The following is a 10010-nucleotide window of genomic DNA, read 5'->3' as shown; positions in this document are numbered from 1 at the left end:
GTATAAAGAGTATAGATGTCTCTGTCAGACTCTTTGATAAATGTATTCAGTTCTTTGATTGTGCTTCTTCAAGATATTTGCACAGAACATTCAATTTCTTTACAGACAAGTTATAAAGAAGCTTATACAGCACTGTTACATCATCTTCAAGATAAATCTTATATCATATCTTGATATCAGAAAACTTCACTGCTTCTCTTTCTGAAAAGATATTCTTAAAATCTGTAAAGAGACATTATATACATCTGTCTTCAATGATAGATACTGCTGCTAATCTTGCAGTGAGAGTGATGACTTCTTTATCTATCTTCAAGTCTCAATCATCTGCTACACAGTATATTGACTCAATCTTTTTCTCAAGATTCTTTCAATGAAACTCTTCAGGTTTCTCTATCACTGTCTCTTCATCAGTGAGACAGTACTGCCATGTCTGAGTGACTCAGTCAATGAGAGAATTGTTTTCTCTTAATCACAGAAGATCTAGAATGATGTTCTTATCTATAATATTGACTGTATAAAGAAGCAGACTGCTCTTCTTAAAGATTTCTTCTGAGTCTGTGATCACACACTTCACTTAAATTATATTAAAACAGTGACATTTCATTTCATCAGTAAATTTCACATGATCTGACAGATCTATCTTCTTTCAATTCTTTATTAAAGAAAAGAAATAGAATATGAAGTTGATATCTATCTCAGAGTTAAGTAGGCATCTCACTGATATCTTCTCATTCAGAGTATACATTGTAATCATAACATGAACTTAAAGATATAAGAATTGTCAATTCTTCATTTCTTTCTCTTCATTATCTTCCGCGGATACATTTGCCAGAAGAGAAGTTAACTTTGAGAAGATGTCTTCTTAATTTCTTCTCTTCTTCAGCTTCTTATAATCACTGACATAGTGTTCATCAGCTCTGCAGTTGAAACAGAGATCTTTATCAAATCTTTTTTAATATTTCTTCACAGTGAGTGAAGAATCAGAATACTTGAAATTCTTCTTTACTTTCTCTACACTGAAGCTGTCACAGTGTCATTTAAATTCTGTTGTTAATTACTTAGAAGAGATCTTATTAGCCTTTTTCTCAGAGAATTGATTATTCAAATAGATTTAGAAAGTCAGGTTGACAAGCTCAGTATAATTAATTAATGAACTCTGATATTATAATATCATTGTTCACATCTTGTGAGTCAGCTTTATAAGATAAAGCTGTGTTTTTAATTGATTCAAATTATCAGTTAATTTCTCTCAATATTCTTTGAATCTTGCATTGAAATCAGAAGAATTTTCATTATTTTATTAATATAATAAGTTAAATCACTGCACTGCTGTGAAGCTGCAGTTACAGTGATCTTCAATTTAATTCAGTAGAAAGTTCTTGAATTCTTCTCAAGTCATGACAGTATTGATATACTCAAGCTCTCTCTTCTTAATAATTCAAGTAGTTGCAGAGGTGTCTTCAAGAAGATTGACAGTGTATATTACTCATATCTTGTGAGTATTATACTGGCTCAGATTAAGGCAGAATTTTCATTCAAGAGTATGAATAAAGCTGTTTAATTCAGATAAGATGTTTCTCTTATATCTCAGAGAATCTTCAATCTTAATCTCTCTATCTTTATGATAGATGTAGATGTGTAGAGGCTATGACAGTGACAGAGTAATTAAAGAGCTCATGTCAAAATGTGCAGTGAGTTCAGAAATCTCGGATTTCTGTCAGAATAGAGATGTACACACTCTAGAGAATAATGTAGTATTTTCTTCAGAAAGTGAGATCAGATCAGTTTCAGTGTAAGTGTATGAGATTATATCAGTCTGTTAGAGCTTGACTGATTCAAACTTATAATCAGATTAAGTAATTCAAATTGTAATATAATAGAACTGAAGTGATGACTAGTTAGCAGTGATATGTAGAGATAGTTGTTTAAGAAGCTGTATAAGTGAGCTTAACTATCTTGCTTAAATAGTGAGCTTGTATACTACAGAGTTATTGTAAGAATATCACAGATATAATACTTAGTATACTAAGAAAATTGTATGAGATACACAGTAACTCTTGTGTATATTTCAGTAGAAGTAAAACAAATTACTGACTTCTTTCATAAGAAGTTAGTATCTAGCTATTCTATATAGATAATAGATGAATACCTTCTCTCATTTCATAAGCAAGAATAGCTAAAGTGATACCTTAGTAATGCCTCACTGCTAAGGAAAAGTAATCTGCTGACCTTGTATAGAAGCGGGGTTCTTATATTCATCAATCGGATCTTTCTATGATATATCCGAATGATGTTATAGGGCGGTTGGAAACCGGTTCAGTCAGCCTGCGGGATGGATGGAATCATCCGCATGGAAGCGATGAGCCGTGTGGAACCGCAGCGGGGCCTTGGCGCGGCCAGAAGCGTGATACTCAGTAAGATGTATGTCTTAAAATGCAACATCTGCTGATAATCTCTTATTCATAAGATCACTGAAACACACTCTGCTGAGCAACTTAAAGAAATGATTATTAATCACAGTATTTCCCACAGCTGAAATAATATTGACAAACTCAGCTATCTTATTTAGTTTCTTTCACATAGTCTGAACAGTGTTCAGATTATACTTGTCAAGATTAAGCAGCTGTCTCAGCATCTTTAAATCTTAAGCTCTATAATCAACTGTGCAGCCTTCAGAAGACAGAATTAATAATTATTATATATCACTTATCTTGATCTTATTAATCATTTTAACAGAGGTTAAATGACTTATCTTCATCTCATTACTTATTTTCACAGATGTTGAGATGTCTCACTCACTGATTTGAACATGTTTCAAGAGTTTCAGTGTAATTGAACTCAACATCTTATACTTAAAAGGCATAGACATTTTCTTTATTAAAACTATAGTTGAATTGTTCTTCTTCTCTGTATCACTGATCTCAATAATGTTATCAACATTCATCTTCTCAGCTGCAGTCTTTTCAAATTCAGATACACTCTCTTCAAATAGTAAGTTATCTGTGTTTTGCCTGAGTTCATACCAGCTATAGTAATTTAAAGAGCAGCAGAACTTCTTATTTTCTCACTAATAGTTGATGTAAGTGTTATACTCTTACTGCATCTGTTTGTCATCTACAGAGATAATTACACATTTCTCAAATCATCTCTAACTCTTTATGCAACACTGATATGATATAGAAGCTATTTCTCTGCAGATCTGCAGAATAATAACATTTTAATTAGCAGAACTCTTAGAATTGACAGTCTGTGAAGTGATTAGCTTATTATTATTCATTCATCAGTGTAACTTTCACTTAGCAGATAACTGTTTCAAATCTTTAATCAATTGCTGACTGAGTAAAATGAAAAATTCATAATTAATAAATGACATCTTCTTCACTATGTTCTGTGAGTCTTTTAATGATTGATACAGTATCTGCAAGTCTCTTCACAGTCAGATTCTGCATGATTGACATGCTTAGATGAGTGAGCTTGTCATTCTGCTGAAAGTGCAAGTCAGTCTTGTCATTGTGATACAGATATCTTATACATGCTGTGTCATACAGTCAAGATATCTAGTCACTCTCAATATTCTTCTTCTATTCTAACTTTTTCAAAATATTATCACTCAGAGTTTCATACTACTTCTGACTAGCTCTTCAGCACTTCTTATTCTCTTTTATCAGTGATGATTCTTCAGCATCTATATCTATCTATTCAGCTTCTGCTTTTAATTCTACTTACAGCTCTTCATTATCAGCTGCTTCTGCAGCAGTCTTCTAACTCTCTTCTCTCTCATTCATCTCAATATCTTCTTCTGAAAATCAGTGTGTAAATAATCATGACTTTTTTAAATAAGTAAACAGTGTTATAAGCTTTTACATTATAATCTTAGATTCTTCTTGACTCTTTAAGCTTCTGTTATATAATTCATCTGTTAACTCTTCTGTGATGACATTATACAGTCTAGCTGAGTGATAATGAGATGTCACTGTCTTTTTCTTATCTTGATTTTTGACTACTTTGTATGTGAAAAGATAAGTTGATAGTGTTGAAAGCTTATCTATCTGAAATTCTAACTCTTTATCTTTATTATTTTCTTTCATCTCATTCTCATCTGTCTTCTCTTCATTGATCTTCTTATCTGTCTTCTCTTCTCTATCACTTATATGAAGAAGAGCATCACACTTCTTCTGACATAATAACTGAAATAATTTCTCTAAGATTAAGATCTTTTTCATCATACTTACTGCATCTGTCTTCACAGCTGTTAACTTCTTCTTGAGACTTATCATTTTTGTAATCTAATCTTTTATATGTCATGATTTTCACTAATTTCACTATATTAAATTCTAGCAAGATGTGTGAGAAATAAAAGAAGAATAAGAAGAAAGTGATTATAATATATATATTGATGCAATCATTCATCTACACTAATCTCTATCACTTACAGAATCTTCTTCTTATTATAATAAAACTTTCACTCTTATCTATCTTATTAAAGAACTCTTTCTTATTCAAGCTTCTTATGATTTCTTTACAATCTCTTTCTTTTCTTACAGCTGTTTTTAGATTAAAGAACTTCTGTCTCTTTCTTATCATTTCTTTTTAAGTCATTCTTACATCTTTTGTTCTTTATAAAGACAAATAATTCTTACATCTGATCACTCTTTGTATGAATAAGTAATTCTATCACTCAGTCTTCTCTTTTCTATAATATCTATAGCATATGTAAATGAACTAGCACTTCTGAACAATATTCATCTCTTTAGGCCTAGCATCTGTGATATCTGTCATCTTTTTTCAATATCATTTTCTCTTCTTCATAAACACATTCTTTTGAATAGAGAGACTGTGATGTGCTTTCACTCTCTATTCAAGTCAATTTCCTATTCAGCTCTAGCTTTCACTTCATTTCTTGCTGTTTTCTGAAGCTTTTATCACTATCTTCTTTCTCTGCTCTTCTCTTCATATGCAATCACTTCTTCTATGAGAGCTTTCACTTCTTCTCTACAGAGTCTTCATTCTTTTCTTCATATGTAATTGCTTCTTCTATGAGAGTGTTCACTTCTTCTCTACAGAGTCTCTGTTCTTTTCTTCATAGATGATCACTTCTTCTACAAGAGTTAATCTCTATAAAACAATCACTGTATATATAAGAATGTATGCTCATCTCCCATCTTTAGAAGAATAAGACAAGTTTTTACCCTTATATCTGACTCTACGTAGCGGCGTACGCTACATTAACCATTCCACACAAAAATCCATGAATGCGTAGTGGCGCCTGTCAATTGCATCACTCTATCTACTCTCTATCATCACCACCGCCTCTAACGCCCCGTAGCACCTATCACCACTGCCTCTATCATCTCACAGCCTCTTCTATCACTTTCACTTCATATCTCTACTCTATCTTCATCTTATCACTCACTCTCTTATCATCTCTATCATCTCTATCATCTCTACACTTCTTTCACTTCGACTCTCTCTTACCACCTCTTATCACTTCTTATCACCTTTACCACCTCTATCACCTCTATCATCTCTATCATCATCACTGCCTCTACCATCTCGCAGCACTCTCTATTACTTCTACTCTCTATCTCTACTCTTATCTTATCATTCTACTTCTCTCTTACTATCTCTATCACCTCTCTTATTTCTATCATCTCTATCATCTCTCTCTATCATCTTTTTCACTCTCTAGTCTCTCTATCATTATTATTATCTCTACTACTCTACAGTCTCTTCTATCACTTTCACTATCTCTACTTCTCTCTTACTATCTCTATCATATTTTGATCTCTGTGTTTATAGTATATACTGCTTCTTGAAGGATAACGTTGTTATGTTGTATTGTAATCTAACTACGCGAGTTACACTAAATGAATAGATTGAAGTAGCATGTGACTAGAGTAGATGTAGTAATCACTAACACCTTCTCTTGCTACACTGTGGCCTATAATAAGCCGTCACCCAGAGCCTCTCTCATTCTCAAATTTTTCAAAAATGTAATAATAATTAATTACATGAATCGGACTCTGATTTTCTCATTAGAAAAGGCGTCTGTACAGCAATAACTGTAAAAATCAAGAAATACATGCAAAATTCATTGATCTGCTGTATCATCATTATCATTCATTTCTTCTTCTCAATTTTCTGAATGTCAACTCTCTTGACAAATTCTTCAAATGCAGGCTTCATCAGTGACTTGATAAGCCTGTCAGCTATATTCACTGTAGAATTAACATGTTTCATCATAATTTTCTCTTTTTCAATCAAATTATGAAGAATATGATATCTAATCTCAATGTGATGTGATCTTTGTGTTAAGAATTCCCTCTTTACTAGATCAATTACTTTCTTATTATTAACTTATAGATGTGAGCATATTTTCACTTTTTCATCATTCATCAACTCAGCATTATATAATATATCATTTAATTAGATTATCTCACAAGTTGTCTCACTAGCTGCAATATATTCAGCTTCTGTAATTAATTTAGTAATAGATGTCTGTCTCTGCAATCATTATGAGATCAGTGACCTGTTAATCAATATAATATAGCTGATAGTCAATTTGTATTAAGAATCTGCTCTTACTCAGTTCAAATCACAGTATATCACAGAACTCAGGTCATCTTCTATCTTCTTCTTGTATAATATATCATGGTTTTTCATCTTCTTGACATAACATAGAACATGCTTCAACACTGCTTAACATGCTTTGTATGAATACAAGTTAAAACATAAGAGATAGTTGACTGTGAATATCAGATCTGACTGACTGCTTGAGATTAAATACTGCAATGATCTCAATTCTTGATAATATCTCATAGCTATAAAGTCATCATTCAATTCATCATTCTCATCAGGTGAAAATTTCAGTTATATATCTGCTATTATAGAGGTTCTTACAGAATTCATCTTATTCATGCTAAAATCTTCAAGAATCTTCTCAATATAACAGCTCTGTGTAATCACTAGATTGTCATTTCTCTGGCATTTAATCTTCATTCTCAGGTAAGGTTTATTCTGTTTAACTTCTTTTATCTCAAATCTTTTTCTGATTTTTATCAAAATTCACTCAATTTCACTCTCTTCAGTAGACTGACCGTGTGACCGTGTCTGGGACCAGGACCAGATTTTTTAATAGTCTCATTATCAATTCGACTGATCCCATTACACGGTTTTAACATTAGATAGTAGTTTCATACTGTCTCAGTGAGACTTACTGTCTACTCTTATCACATTTTTCAAATGAGATCATGATTTTCACTTCTCAATTTAAATTATTTTTATTACTTTAAATGACTTTAAATCTCATTTGAGTGTTATCAAAAAGTGTTACTTTTTAAAAAATTAAAAATAGTCTAAAAAAACCTTAAAATGTCTAAAAATAGTAACTTTATGTCAAGAATGAGACTAAATGGGATCAAATGAGATCACTTTCTCATTTTTTTCAAGTCATGGTTTCATTTTAAGATCTGATATATAGTCACTTTACCTGTTTTTTTAATAGCCAGTCCCAGCGGATTCATGCCAAGAAATGTATAGGACCAGATCAAATGAAATTCAATGTGAAATTCATGGTCCCAGCGGCCAGTCTACTCTTCAGACTCTGTGATTCAACAGTTATTGACATGTAGTATCAAGAATAACTTACAAATTAAATGATAAAGAAATTCACTGTTATAAAATGAGATCTTGAATTCTAGATTCATCAAGTGTTCTGTTACAAGAAAATATCATGTTCTTACTGCCTGTTTCATCTTATATAAGCTCTGATGTACAAGCTCTACTAATTCATCACAACTGTGCTTAATCTCTGTGAATAGTGTATAAATATCATCTCATTCTGAGGCAATATCTTATTTAAAAACACAGATACATAGTCAATCAATCTGACTTTTCAATCCGTTGCTGTTAATATAGTGAATATACTTTGTAATATAGGTCTAGACATCACTGCTACATATAACTTATTATAATGAATATCTTATTATTATAGAAATTCTCTAATCACTCAATAAGCTCTAAAGCAGATGATTTTATCCTTGTTATTCAACTTTCAATTATACACTTATTTATCTGTAAGAATGTTTATTTCTGAGATCTTTTCAATGATAATATATGTCTTCTTCTGTTCAAAAGTTTTCACTTTCTTTCTCATTGTCTGATGTCAATGTTTCTAGTTATAGCTTCTTTTGACCTCTGTTAGTGTAATCAGACAGTCATTAAGAACACTGAGTATAGAATCTTTGTCATTCACAGAGTTATTCATATTATTATCAACAAGTTCTGTTTCATCATCTAGTAAATATATCAGTTTCAGTGTATCATTTATATCATTATCAGTAAGCATCTTTAAAACATCAGATTTATTCTTTGCAAGTCTTCTTAGAAGACAGTACTGTCATTTCTTCATGATGTTAAGAATATTCAATTTCTCTGACAGTTTGACTGCTTCTCTAATAATATTCACTGATGCTTCTTCTGTTATCAATTCTTCATCAAAAACAATATTTCTTACAATCTCAAGCTTTCAGATTGCAGAGTCTCAGATACAATATTAGTGCAGTTCTTAATATTCAATTAATTATTATTACTTATCATCAGTTCTATTCATGAGCTTATTGATAATCTTCAGATTCTTCTTATACATCTTACATTCTCATCTGTGTATTCAATAAGCAGAAGGTTGAACACCTGTTCAAGTTTTAAAAGAGAATAATAAGATTCTTCTCTGACATCTGTAAATCTTTGTTGATATTGAGAATGTGTTGATTATTATAATCATGATTTGAATAGCTTCATCTCAAAGTTCTCTTGCAAGTCTGCTGTTAAATAGTAAGCTTCTTATCTTTTTATCTACAATATAATTGACATGTTCTGCAGGGTCATTGAACTGTGATGTATCAGATATAGTGATCTTATATGTAATCTCTTTTCACTGACAGTAGGTCTTTAATTCATCACTTTTAAATTCATCTCTGTCATTTCAGTGTAAAGTCTCAATTCAATATTGAGTAGTGGCCTCAATTCTGTTAATAAAGATTATCAAACACATAGTGATCTCACTCTTTGATATTATAAGAATAATTCATCTGTAGTATGTGACATTATCTGTAATACTCATTCAATAATTAGCTCTCTCATGAGTAGAGAGATTGATTTTATTATATAGTGTATAGTCATCATCTGCAAGGTTCATAAAGAATCTCATCACAGATTTAACAGTTCTTGTCATTAATATAAATATTGAATGTGTCATTTTTATCTGTACACAGATCTTGCAGAATGACAAAGCTCTGTCACTCTTAATTCTCATTCTCAGTTATAAATCTGCTGCTAATTTAGTAATATTCACAGAATTGAGATGATCAAGCTTTTGATGTTATTGTAACATTATGTGTTCAACAATCTTGATATTCTTATTAAGCAATACTAGCAGGGGATCTTTTTTCTCTGCAGACTGTAGAATTTTTACAGATTTAAATTCATCATTTAATATTACAAATTGAATTAAGTCTCTAGTTATTAATTGTTTTTTCAGAATGTAGATGTTCTTATCACTCAATTTAGCAGTAAAACTCAACATCTTGTCAGAAGAGATTAGCAAGATTAAATAAGTGTTTTCATAGATCAGTTACTTATATGTATAGCTCTGATGTACAAGCTTCTCAAAACTCATAAGATTTATTTTCAGCTTGAGAATATAGCAGACATTCTACAGCAGCAGATTCACTTCCTTAACTGATATATTCACCTTCTCTATAGCTGTTACAGAAGCTGTCAATTCATCAGTTATCTTCAATATAATATTAATCTTCTGCAGCACTATTGATATGAGATTCTTGCAAGATATAGTATAAGCATCAGATTCAGAGTTCAGAACTCAGATATCTTTACCAGTTTGATCAGTAGAATAGACTGTTTCTATTGTATGAAATACTTGCTTAATAATATTATGAACTGACACTGAGCCTGTTTCATTCTTATTCTTATTCTTATCACAGCTAGTAGAG

This window comes from Blastomyces dermatitidis (genome assembly GCF_000003525.1).
Source record: "Blastomyces dermatitidis ER-3 genomic scaffold supercont1.9, whole genome shotgun sequence".
Classification (NCBI taxonomy): domain Eukaryota; kingdom Fungi; phylum Ascomycota; class Eurotiomycetes; order Onygenales; family Ajellomycetaceae; genus Blastomyces; species Blastomyces dermatitidis.
The sequence above is the reverse complement of the archived record's forward strand: the minus strand, read 5'-3'. Positions refer to the sequence as shown.